This window comes from Convolutriloba macropyga, chromosome 13, assembly GCF_964194025.1.
Source record: "Convolutriloba macropyga chromosome 13, txConMacr16.3, whole genome shotgun sequence".
Lineage (NCBI taxonomy): Eukaryota > Metazoa > Xenacoelomorpha > Acoela > Convolutidae > Convolutriloba > Convolutriloba macropyga.
The window spans coordinates 4,075,311-4,088,861 of NC_134480.1; the positions used below are offsets into that span (position 1 = coordinate 4,075,311).

At 33.4% G+C, this 13,551-nt stretch overlaps 2 protein-coding genes across 2 annotated transcripts in view; both read left to right on the forward strand.

The window, feature by feature from the left end:
* LOC142352268 (cleavage and polyadenylation specificity factor subunit 4-like) overlaps nucleotides 1–13,551 on the forward strand; it is a 441,589-nt gene that overhangs the window by 130,552 nt on the left and 297,486 nt on the right. The window lies entirely within an intron of this gene.
* Nucleotides 8,195–13,551, forward strand: part of LOC142351993 (uncharacterized) — a 119,010-nt gene continuing 113,653 nt past the window's right edge. Inside the window, exon 1 of the mRNA XM_075404290.1 lies at nucleotides 8,195–8,215. The gene's annotated coding sequence lies outside the window, so the exon portion shown is untranslated. The remainder of the gene's footprint in view (nucleotides 8,216–13,551) is intronic.

Below are 13,551 nucleotides of genomic sequence, written 5' to 3' on the forward strand. Positions count from 1 at the left end.
AATCATTATGTTTTTAAACAGCCGCGCAGCAATAGGCATGCCAGTTTTCGTCTACTCGTTGATTTTGCAATAAAAAATTACATTGTCCTATAACTGAGTCTAAGTAATCAAAGCTCTCATTCAAAAGTCGTAATTTATTTTTTGTTATACTGACTTTTTTTGTCGAATTGACCTTTTTGCTATTAGTTATATTATTTTGATGGATGAGAGGTAATAGCGAGACTAGTTTTTGTCTAATCGCGGAATTGTACAATGAAAAATTGATCCGTATGTAATGGGGTCGCTGTCCTTAAGAATAATTTTTACTTTTTTGCTTATGTTGACTAGACCAGAAAAATCGCAAATCGAAGCTTAAATATTGAGCAATCAGTTTTAACAGAAGTCAAGCCCAAAAAAACATACATTATTTTTTCAGCGATTTCAGCACATACATGTTTTTTTTTGGCTTCAACACAGTTTACGTATTTTGATAAATTTTGAGTTCTGCCTAGATTTGATGTCTTTTTGTAGTCTTTTGACTTAAGCTCACCATTTAGAGGTTCAATCGGCTTCGTAGGGCATTACAAGTTGAACAGTTTTTTAAATCTGGTTGATAATTTATGACTATGACTTTTTCAAAAATATTCGAAATCAGTTTTATCACTTCATATCTTTTTCTGTCACCTTGACGCGTGCGTAATCTCAGCAAAAAGAGATTGATTGTGGTATTAAAGATACTTAAAATTTTTCGATGGTATGTAAATAATCGACGAGCATTTTATCCGTATTAATTGTATCTGAAATTTTCTAAATCGATTTCAAGCAACCGCTTTTGGATCTGTAAACACAAATGCTTTTTTTAGAGCGGCTGTGTCCGAACTCATTATACATTATGGTACATGGTACACATGCTCCGCGTATTTAATTATCTTTTCTCGAAATTTGTTTTCTCTGTGACCTCAAAAATCGTGACTGACTAACATCACTGCTTCCAAAGTGAATTATGATACGAGATTGTGTTTGGTTGGTTTGTCGTGAAGTCTGATTTCATCTGTCGCAAGTCTTACGGAGTTTAAATTTTTTTAGTTGACATAGAAATGTTTAAAGGGGTGTCTTCTTTTTGGGTTTTTCATCGTGTCAAGATGAAAGATTTTCTACCATCAATTCTTTTACTACCCCCCCCCCCCCCCACCTGAATTTGGTATTCAAAAAGGTTGAAATTAAAATAGTCGAAGATAAATGTCATTTCACTATCCAATGGTCTTCAGCAAAGAGACAGTATACCTTTATTTATTGTTTCATCTCTTCTGTGTCAAAAATTGCTGACATTTTTAGTGGAGCCGTTTTTCTCAAATTACTACTTCCTATATGCACTTTTGTGGTAGTTTTTCGCGGTGTTTTGCGCTGCTTCAGCAAAAGTTTGTGTTGCTGATTAGGCTATTCAGTGTCAATATAAAAGTGCCGCTGTAGGTTGATATCCACAATGCAGATTGGAGCAGAAAACAATCAACAGGGAATAGTTCGGTATCTACAAACAATTTGTTTGTTTTTAGTCTCCTATCAATTAATAATGCATGTTCATATATGTCCAATCACTGTTTTCCGTTTTATGTTTCTTTTTTTTGCATTTTTTTTGCTCAAACGCTTTTTATAGTTCAGAAGAACTTCGCTATATTTCACGTCGACCATTATATGCATAAATATGATCTAACACAGCCAGCATTGCTAAGTTTGGTACTGTTTTACAAGATTGCGCTCATTATTTTTTCATGACTCTTTCTCAATCGGAATTGATTTATGAAATTGTAGTAAATGAAGCATTTTGCGTGACCTTGAAGTTTTATTTTATTTGAGGCAAAATTATGTTTGCAGTGTCTAGTGAAATTTGGTAAGTGTTTTGTTTGTCGTAACTGGCATTAACCAATAAGTTATTTAACTTATTTACTAACAGACAGTTTGGTATAGTTTAGCCATTGTTACATTTTGTAATTCTTTCAAATACATTACATGGCTGACTCGAAAGCGTCGCGACGCTCAACAATTGATAAAAGATTTGAGCAACACACTTCAAATTGGGTTTAAACCGGTAGTTATTTGAGCTAGGATGACCCTCCGAGAGAATGACTTTTTCTTTGAAACGGCTGCTAACGATACCTCATTAGAATGCAGCATATAGTTGCTTACGCCACCGAGTGAAATATAAGCACCCCACTATTTAAAAGCCTCATTACCCAATTGTGAAGCTTCTCAACTGCCCTGTCTCTGAAACCCTACCCATGGTAGAGGAAAAAGTGAGTGATCATATAATTACGACCCAATTGTGTTACCCATTACTACTAACTACTCTTAGTTATTACAAATTTTACCAGGCTGATTACAGAAAAGTTACCATCGGTTCTTTGTTACTAGGAGTAAAGTTAATTGTTGATTAATGGAAGAACTATTTATTTATTGATTCAAATGAGAGATCACTTATTTTTGAAACTTACGGCTAAATCTGGGTAATTTTAATTACTTAAACGAGTTAAATTCCTTTTCTTTTGCGCAGAATTATCGCAGTGGGATTAAAACCTGAACCATTATCGCGATTCAGTTACCTAAAATTTTCCGATTCAAATGCGCACGTAGGTATTTAGACTTTTCTAGTGTTTGTGCGTCTGAAATTATGCTTGTAATTTATGGGTAAACTATCTTAGCTGGTGGTATTAAAAATTATTGTCTGCTCTTATCAATATCTTTAGTGATGATAGCTATTATTGAGACTGCGCGTTGTATTACACATTGTGTATCTTGTTGTTGTTCATCGGGTGATTATTTCTCAATCTTCATTTTCCCTTTTCCTCGCCTCGTTTCGCTCTCAAAATCCTCAACCGATGGACAGATACTAACACGTATTTGTGTTTGTGTATGTATGTGTATGTGTAGGCGTGTGTGTGTGTGTGCCTTATACTGGGTATAATGTCTTTGAGGGTGGGTGGGTATGGTGTAATGTTGCACAGCAGCGGTAGCATTAGTGGTAGTAGTAGTGTTTTTCGAGTGGGTTTGTCTTAAGAAGGGGTGCTTTTTCCTGCGAAATGAAGTAATGATGAAATGATTGTGTATGTGTGTGGGTAATTCTGTGTGCAAGCAACTACGCAACAATAATGACTTGGGCTTCCTTATTTCCCCTTTCGACTCAACACCGCTTTGTTTCTCTGTAATTAGTATGCCTAGCTAATCTTCCGAAACAAAAAGAAAGACTCAAGTGTAAACGCTACTATTATTGTTATTGAATTCCGCCATCGCTTTTTTCTACTATGCTGCTCAAACTATGCATTCGCAAACGTACATACAACTTCTTCAATTTCAGAAAAATGAGCGTTTTTGGTAATATAACAAGAACGTTGTTTTTCTTTCTTCTCTTACGACATCTTTTGAACACTTTCGTTTGAGTTGAAATTAGTTGCTGGCAATTTATGGAAGTGAGTTTATACCAGTTGAGCTAATTAGCGGAGAAAAAAGTCGGAGTTGATCGTTTTCCAACAGTCAGTTTTGTGATGTCAGCTATTTGCATTTATGGCTAGTAATTTGCTCACGTAAGTTTGTATTTTGAAAGACATAAAAAAATAACATCGAGGCTTTCTGCACGTGATTAAACGCGTTGCTTACCCTGTATGAAATTTGGCGTGGGTGGTTGCGACAATTTTTGAAGCCTAGAAGTTCGATGCTTAAGTAAACAAAGTAGCTGCTGTTTTGAAGTTTGTAGGAAACCCTAAATTCTGAGTAGGTGCGCTCATTTTTCGCGACTATCATCATCGAATTAAATCGCTTGATTGACCTAGTAGTTAAAGCCCAGATTGCTAGATCGTTAAGTTTTTATGTTAAAGACCCTATATTTATTGTTCACACCCACTTTAGTGGGGAAGAATTATGTTCAAATGGGTTTTTTGTTCCGTCAATTTTGGCCGATCGATATATTCATCGTCGAGGGTTGTAAGGGCTATCATTAGAAAACTCGTCCAGCGTAGAATATATAACTAAAAAGATTTTTTAAAGTTTGTTTTGTCCACAACAAAACAAACTTGGAGTTATCGAGTTTTAAAAGTTTTGTTAACGTTTGACTTATTTCTGATGTTTTGCTCGCTTTTTCCGTATTTTTGCGCAATTTTTTTGCCCATTTTGCTAAAAAAATATGTTAAAATGGCTAGTCATAGTGTTTTTGCTTTTACCTCTAAAGACAAGAGTCTTGTTCAAATGTTTGATTCAATTTTTCGGCGAAATTTTTTTCTGAATTTTCAAAATTGAATTTTTTTCAGAAAAAAACGCATGAAATAAGCTGCTTTAACTCAAAATAGAGCTAGCTTTACTTGCGCTTCTTTTGAGAGTGTTTTTTGGATTAAAATTTATTTGCTAATTTAACTCGATAGTTATCCAAAATGCAGCATTTTTTGATATATTGACTTTTGTCTAATTTTCCATATCTGTAATATTCGGAACAGTTCGTTTCTTAATAGACGAACAGCAAAAGCAAGGCTTGTTCTAACAGTTGTTTTTTAAAGACCAAAACTAATTCGGGTTGTAATCAGTCGCTGTCTTGTTAATATTTTCGAATTTTTTGCTTTATGTTAATTACAGGACAGAACAATTTAAATCAAGGATTAATAATGACAGTTCTAATTGGCTTACTGAGGAATTTCAGGGAAACTTATATAGTTTTTTAGTCAAAAGCTTATGGTTGTTTTGACATTTTTTAAGATATGTTTTCAAAATAAACAATGCATTGAGCTTTGTCATTTTTTCCTCTTTTGGTCATCTTGTAGCTTGAATTCAACAAAAATGGGTCGCATCGTCTTTCTAATCGATTGAAATTTATTTTTTTTTGGTTTTACGTTGTATTTAATGGAGTTTTGGCTTTGAAACTGCAAGTTTCCAAAAAAAATCCGATGTTCGGGTTTTTTCCCATGTTCTGATATTCTACCCACTTTGCTTCTGATTTTCGCTTCAGTTTTTGCTTCTACACTATTCAAGATACGCATATTTTTTCTCATTAAAATTTTAAATTATCATTGATTGAGCTGACCCCGATCTTGGGTACTGTCACAATTCGATAGAGGAAAATTGCCCATTAATCAGAATTTGTCAGATATTGATTGTACTAGTTGGATATGTTTTTTGCTGCATCCAGACATCTAGATCAGCGAATCTCGAATTTCGTTGAAACTGTTATTAAGATTTCACTTGTGCAAGAAACGTAGTCAAATTTTTTTTTTGCCTTTTTCTTGAATTATATATTTCAAGTAGTAATGTCTAAACTTTGATTGGATTTATAGTTGAGCCATTTCCATTTAGATTTAGTTAAATTTTTCTGGTAAAGAAAATGTATGAATTGTTGAATGAATTAGTTGTAGAAAACTTGCTATTAGAAGGATTGGATTTGTAGAACTAAAGCAGTAGAAAGATTTTGAATAGTTGAAGGAGAAGATTTAGAAGGAATGAAGAAGAGAATTGATTGTTAGAATTATTATTGTTTTGGGATAACTGCTAGACCCACATCCGAAGACCTGAAATATTTTTTAATTATCATCAGATACTCAATAATATATTCAGAGATCACCAATATTAGTCAGGTGGCTATTTTCGATGAGAAGACATAACATTTTAACATTAAGCATTCCAGCGTAGAATATATAACTAAAAAGATTTTTTAAAGTTTGTTTTGTCCACAACAAAACAAACTTGGAGTTATCGAGTTTTAAAAGTTTTGTTAACGTTTGACTTAATTCTGATTTTTTGCTCGCTTTTTCCGTATTTTTGCGCAATTTTTTAGCCCATTTTGCTAAAAAAATATGTTAAAATGGCTAGTCATAGTGTTTTTGCTTTTACCTCTAAAGACAAGAGTCTTGTTCAAATGTTTGATTCAATTTTTCGGCGAGTTTTTTCTGAATTTTTAAAATTGAATTTTTTTCAGAAAAAAACGCATGAAATGAGCTGCTTTAACTCAAAATAGAGCTAGCTTTACTTGCGCTTCTTTTGAGAGTGTTTTTGGATTAAAATTTATTTGCTAATTTAACTCGATAGTTATCCAAAATGCAGCATTTTTTGATATATTGACTTTTGTCTAATTTTCCATATCTGTAATATTCGGAACAGTTCGTTTCTTAATAGACGAACAGCAAAAGCAAGGCTTGTTCTAACAGTTGTTTTTTAAAGTCCAAAACTAATTCGGATTGTAATCAGTCGCTGTCTTTTTAATATTTTCGAATTTTTTGCTTTATGTTAATTACAGGACAGAACAATTTAAATCAATGATTAATAATGACAGTTCTAATTGGCTTACTGAGGAATTTCAGGGAAACCTATATAGTTTTTAAGTCAAAAGCTTATGGTTGTTTTGACATTTTTTAAGATTTGTTTTCAAAATAAACAATGCTTTGAGCTTTGTCATTTTTTCCTCTTTTGGTCATCTTGTAGCTTGAATTCAACAAAAATGGGTCGCATCGTCTTTCTAATCGATTGAAATTTATTTTTTTTTTGGTTTTCCGTTGTAATTAATTGAGTTTTGGCTTTGAAACTGCAAGTTTAACAAAAATCCGATGTTCGGGTATTTTCCCATGTTCTGATATTCTACCCACTTTGCTTCTGATTTTCGCTTCAGTTTTTGCTTCTCCTACACCATTCAAGATACGCATATTTTTTCTCATTAAAATTTTGAATTATCATTGATTGAGCTGACCCCGATCTTGGGTACTGTCACAATTCGATAGAGGAAAATTGCCCATTAATCAGAATTTGTCAGATATTGATTGTACTTGTTGGATATGTTTTTTTTCTGCATCCAGACATCTAGATCAGCGAATCTCGAATTTTGTTGAAACTGTTTTTAAGATTTCACTTGTGCAAGAAACGTAGTCAAATTTTATTTTTTTTTGCCTTTTTCTTGAATTATATATTTCAAGTAGTAATGTCTAAACTTTGATTGGATTTATAGTTGAGCCATTTCCATTTAGATTTAGTTAAATTTTTCTGGTAAAGAAAATGTATGAATTGTTGAATGAATTAGTTGTAGAAAACTTGCTATTAGAAGGATTGGATTTGTAGAACTAAAGCAGTAGAAAGATTTTGAATAGTTGAAGGAGAAGATTTAGAAGTAATGAAGAAGAGAATTGATTGTTAGAATTATTATTGTTTTGGGATAACTGCTAGACCCACATCCGAAGACCTGAAATATTTTTTAAATTATCATCAGATACTCAATAATATATTCAGAGATCACCAATATTAGTCAGGTGGCTATTTTCGATGAGATGACATAACATTTTAATATTAAGCTAAACATGTTTATCAAACCACTCACCACCCCTCTGCTCAACCACGTCCCTTCAATTAAACTCAAGGCAACATCCCTAAGCTCGTCTCGCTTTTGACGAAGCCAACCGCTCGGCAGTCGTTTGAGAGCTATTCGCCCGATGTTACTCGGTTGTTATGAAGAAAATTTTGTTCACGTACAAACCGATGAGCTGGCCTTATTTGTTGCGAAATTTTGTATCACCCACCTTTATGAAGGAAAGGGGAGTGCTTTAATGGGAAGCAGCTCATTTTGTGCTTCACGAATCATTCGAGGCGCCCATTTTTTTTATTAGTGGACCAAATTTAGGAGCACTAAAATGGCGGCTGGTGAAGCTGGGCAACAGTTTAGCTCGTACACAGAATCAATACTTTTTGCACAGATGACAGTACCAAAACTACTTATTTAGACAACTTGAAATGATTTATTTGAACTAATTGCAATTATTTTTTCCTTGTAGTCTTTAACTCATTTTCAAATAAATTTTGCGCTTTCTTCGCGCTTTATAATAAAATGGGGATCTTTGCAAATTTGTTCTTTTGCTAAGAGCAATAGAATCGAGCTTTTAGTAGTATCAAAAATAGCACTTTTCGTCATAAAAGTTGAATTAAATCCAGTTATAATTAGAAATGGATGTTGAGTTTGACGGTGTATGCGCTTGATAGAACAGGATTTGAGAGCGCTGTTAGTTAGTTTCAAACGTAGTGTCCATGGACTAAATGATCATAACTTGTTCAACCGTATCTGAATTGTGTTATTCTTGCATTAAACTGCAGATAATTCATCTCAATATTTCACTTAAACTGCAAAGTTTCATTCCAACATAAATACATGTACTGTTTCATTTACAATCGCAATGCAAGTGATTTTGTCCTTAACTAAACTGGATTCTTTAGTTGCTGAAAGCGAATTGTGAGTGCACTTTTGTATTTCAACTGGTCAGTTTGGCAAGGTCACAGGTGACGCCTACTTTACGCGTCATCAGTATGTTTGAGTTGGCGTGACAACCTGGGCAATTTTTAGCACCTGAAGATATCTGCTTGCTTTTTAAAGATAGATTTTTTCGAGAACAGAGTTTTCTTCATCTCGTCACATTCTTTTGCTACTAAACTAGCGTATTTTCAGCTGATGTCAAATATTGACATAATTGCCAAAAATGGATATCATTTTTGGCCAAAAAAATTGCTCCACGCGCTTAATTCTTGTTTATAGACTAAAAGTTGATTACATAAGACTATTAATAAGTTAAATCCTGATTAAGAATCTTTAATGCTGCGTGTGTTCACGTACGGGGTCTCAAAATTTTTTTAAAAATCCCTGGGGCTATTTTTTAACCTTAGTGCGTTGTTGGCTAATATTAAAAATTACACGATGTTTGAATAGGAATCAACTACAAATTTTTGTTACGAATCTGCTCTCATTTCGGGTGTGCGATTCTTTAAGCAATGCGTGTAGAATTTCATCTCGAAGCAAATATGACAAAAGAGAATTTTTTAACCAAAATACTAAATTTTTAAATCTCTTATATCTAAATCCTAGAGGTTTCCTCTTGCCCTTGGGGTTGGGGTCGCAACTTTAAGATCTTAGATTTAAGAGATTTAATGCCCATTGCTTAATTTCTCATACATATGTGGACACTAGAATGTTTTTTGTTCAATCTTTTTGACAATAAATTTCTGTAATTTTCGCTTCATTAGAATTCACTAAAACTCATCTTTGGAAGTTGGATGTTTGCATCTTGTCTGTTAGAGATACCCTCTATTTGTCTGATTATAACTATCCAAATACAGCCAATCGCTCTTTTCTTGAAACCGGCTGCGCTAATTGCGGGTGACCCGGTTTAATTTCAAAAAGGGTTGCTTACGTCTCCGATGGGCTATTATGAACGGATTATTCAGGTCAATTACCTTGTATCTTTTCCGACTGGCCCAATCAAAGCCCAATTGAATTGACCCACATTTGAGAGGCAAATAGTATTAATTTGTTAATTTTCCATCATTATTCAAACATCACAATCATTAATGCCTGTTTTACTGCCCTGTTTAAATTTAGACTTAAATCTATCCACTGATAATTTTTGAATTGCGTAGATATCAATTTCCTAATACGCAGTTTTAACAACGTTGTTGCTCAGTTTTTATGACCTATATAGTTTCAGCCTCTTTTCTATCTTCCCTCTTTCAAATGTTAGTTCTCTCTCTATTTTGACCCAAATGCAATTGCGTTGTTACTATGAAGCTGCTTAATTCGGCCACTGAACTTGTTGAGGCTTCTTTGATGCCCCAGAAATATCTGATGTCTTTACATAGTTATATTTTCATTCGTTATTTGATGAGTATATCAAATTGACAAATTGAAAGTGATAAATTTTACCCGTTAATTGCATCAGAAGGTGGTTGCTTTTTGCCCACGATAGATGAACTTTGTTCATTTTACAGAACTAAGTTTAGCAAACAATTCTCGATATTAGCAACCGGTTTTACTCTTGAACCGATGGTCCAGTGTTTTGATTTCCTTTGATCTACCAATTTTACAAGTCGATATTGCTAACTCATGAGCCACTATCAATAAAAGCTAATTTCAAGTTCGTCTATTTAATCCGCATTTAATAAGGCGAGGACCTTTCATTCAATAAGTTACAAATTAGGCTTTGTTTCTCTTCTGTCATATTGACTGTCAACCACTATTTTTGTACCGTTGACGATATCGAAAAATGTACCTTTTTCAACTTAAATATCAATATCAAAATATGAAAGTTGTTGTAATTTACAGATTATTTCCCTAAGTATTTAAAGTTACTGTTCTATAATAAGGCCACCTAATCCAATCTGTCGAAAATAATTTTTTACCATAGAGCTAGGTTAAGTTTTCTTCGAATCGAATACGAAGTCTTCTAAGAAATGCAACATTGCTCGTTTTTTATCCAAGGCAAGCGTTTAGATGCTATTTGAGATGCATTTATTTATAGCCACAAAGTGATAGCTGAGGCTATTATTGGCCTTCTCTTGTTTTTTACAATTCAAAGAATTTGAATTGTATTGGGGCACTGTCTTTTTTTAAAGATCTGTTCATACATTTCCATGATTTTTGAAGTCTTTTTGTTTTTCAAGTTTTTTGTTTGAACCAATTTTTCAATTCTCGCTAGTGGCTTTTTTGTTCACAAGCGGCATTTTGATATTTGATGTTTTTTGAATTTTTTGATCTGATTTTTTAGAAATGGTTTTCCCAATTCACCCAGAGTTCCTTCTAGGTCTAGTTTTACGTTTAGTTAATGAAAATTCTTGGAATTGTACGTCAGGACTTGTCCTGCTATGTTTTTTTCGACAACAGGACTTTTGATACGACCATATGACGTCACGATTCATTCGTTCTTGCAACTTCAACTGAATTGCGTTCGTAACGTCATTTTTCTCTCGTAGAGTGTGTTTTTTGCTCATTCGCGTGATTAAGTTTTTGGTGACTCGTGATTTTGCTTTAATTTTATTCAAAGAGATACGGTCAAATGAGTTTGTATGGCACTCTAACTGAAGGGTATTTAAGGGCAGCCAATAGAATCAGCAGTACGTTAAACATACTTTTAAAATGCAACAGCTCAGCTTTGTTAAAAAACTTTCTTTCGTCTGTTTCTTTTACCATCTTTTTGAGACTGCAGATCTATGAAGCTTTTGCGGCTTTTTTCTGGCAATCTGCCAGCTGTTTTTATTGTGGTGCTCATTGAGAATTAAATTTCAGTTTAGTTTTTTCAAAAACAGTCGGAATTTTCCGCAGAAACTTGAAGTTAAATTTGCCTTCGGCCATAGAATCATTTTCATAATATATTGAAACTATATAAAAACAACAAAATCTGGCATCTTGAAGCAGTGTTTAAGGAGGACTGAGAGACTGTTTGTTTTGCTATCAATTTTGGTTTCATAACGTCTTGCTTGCTGATTGCATCAATTTTGCGAAAATGTTTATCTGAGATAGCATATTGTAACTATGTTAGAAAACTGAGGAAATTCGGCTAAAAATTCGTCAAGCTTAAAATTTAAAAAATGAAAAATAATTGTAGAAATTGTAACTTATACGTACAGAATTTTTTGTAATAAATTACAACTATTAGTGCAGGTGCTATGAATTTCCTTATGTTTTGTTTTTTCAAAAATTAGAAAATCAATAAAACTTTGATTATTCGAATGTATAAATTATTGCATCCACAGCGACAAAATATATCTGCCAAGTCATATGAACGCTTTTGACAATCTAAAATTTATGTTATGAATAATCTGCTAAATAGGCTGGCAATCTCATAAAGACCCATTTTTGCAAACAAAAACCACCAATTTATTAGTCGCTAAATTAATTGATCACACAAAAAATTACTGCAACCAATAACCACTTCGATTGTTCGAATTTCCAGCAAGACAAGTTGTCCAGAGTAGTTTAAATGCAGAATTACAGCAATTCTATTAATGTTAAATGTTGGCCCAGCTGATGAAAAATATCAACGTTCCTCGAGTGTTAACAAACTGAAGGCCATAGAGATACTTTGACTCATAACAACAGAAAGCCGTATTGGCTCTTTGATTCATAGAATAGCTTTTGATTCAATGCTGACAGATCCGAGTTTGTTTAGATCCGGTGATCATTAAAAGATTTAGTTTTTTTTGTAAATAAAGCAGAAATCAACGGTTATTATTCTAATCCATCCGAAGATTTTGTTGAGTAGCGTTTACAAGTCTTGGCGACAGCACATTTTTTAAATAGTTAAATTAATTGGCCTTTGGCTAGATGCACTTGACCAAAAATGTTAAATTAGTTCTGAAGTTTGCTGTACTTCTCAGCTGTCCCTTATATTGAAAACAGCCTAGCCTAAATATTTTGTGAACATTTTTTCGTCTGATGAATAATAAACTTAAGTGTAAGCAAAGGAGGTCTTAGTAATCAAAGCTTTGCCGCATTTGGTTCAAAATTTTGTTCTTTTCTGATTTTTAACGCCGCCTGTTTTTATCGGGAGCTATTAAGCATATATGTTTTGTATGATGGTTTGAACGGACGGGTTTTTGACACACCGCCGATGTATGTGAAAGGATATAGACACCAAAAAATCAACATTTACTAGAGAAAAAGGCGGAGGCGTATATATGACGCATGTCATACAGAACCATAATTACCCTGCTCAAATTTAAATTAATAAGGCAATTTTTTTATTCCTCTCAGTTTAGTTGTCAAAGGGTTTTTTGAGTTTTGATTGTTTGTGTTCCTCCCACCTACGCGTGTTTTTCTAATGGTAGACTCAAGAAAATGAGACGCCGATTTTTCAATACTTTATAACTTTGATAGTCTTATTCTGTAGATGTTAAGCGAGTGCGGTTTAACGCTAGTTATAAAATTAGCTTTTTAAAAATTTTTCTTTGCGTTTAAGCATTGATTCGGCTCTAGATGCACACAGAAGTTTGAGTGTAATATTTTGTTATTACTAATTGCTCTCTAACTACTACAGATTATTACTAAAGGCTGTGATTAATCACATTGAGAACGAAGCATAAGTATTAGGACTGCTCATAACAAAACTTAGTTTTCTGATTTGTGTCTTTGGAGCGTACCAAATTAATACTTGTGAAATTTTCGAAGCTTTTTGTTACTGTCACACACTATTTTAACCGACGTTTGCAATTTTATGCCGCTGCAAGAAATGTAAGTTGTGAAAATTTAATCAAATTCAATTTCAAATTTTAAATTTTGCGCTGTTTTGACTTCGAGGCGTGTCACGATCGCAATTTTTTCTATGGAAAAGCAGCATACATTTTTTTATGAGTTCTAGGAGCTCTTTTGACAGTGAAAATTTTGATATAGACCTTTTATCTATAGAACGATTGTGCAATTTAATTTTTTCCCAAATTTTGTGACATTTTCATGCGATGCTGATAATGAGCTCTCTTAGACATATGCGATGTTGACTAAAAGATAACCAATATTGACAGTTAACCTCAGATTTTTAAAAGCAGCATAGATTTCACCTCTCCAATGTTTAAAAACACCTTAAACGTTTTTGATGTGAGTAAAAGGTTTTTAAATGCTCATTTTTAAATGTCCCAAAAGATATCTTGGGTTGCAATCTTCAGCGCAGAGACGTTAGATATCCGCAGCCTAGAAAACTTTCTTCTATAATTTGAAAACTTTCCTCTATAGTTCTCAAGTACTGATCGCAATCCAATTGTTTACATTTTCAGTTGGGTTACGAGTTATTTAGACCCCGGATCAAATAA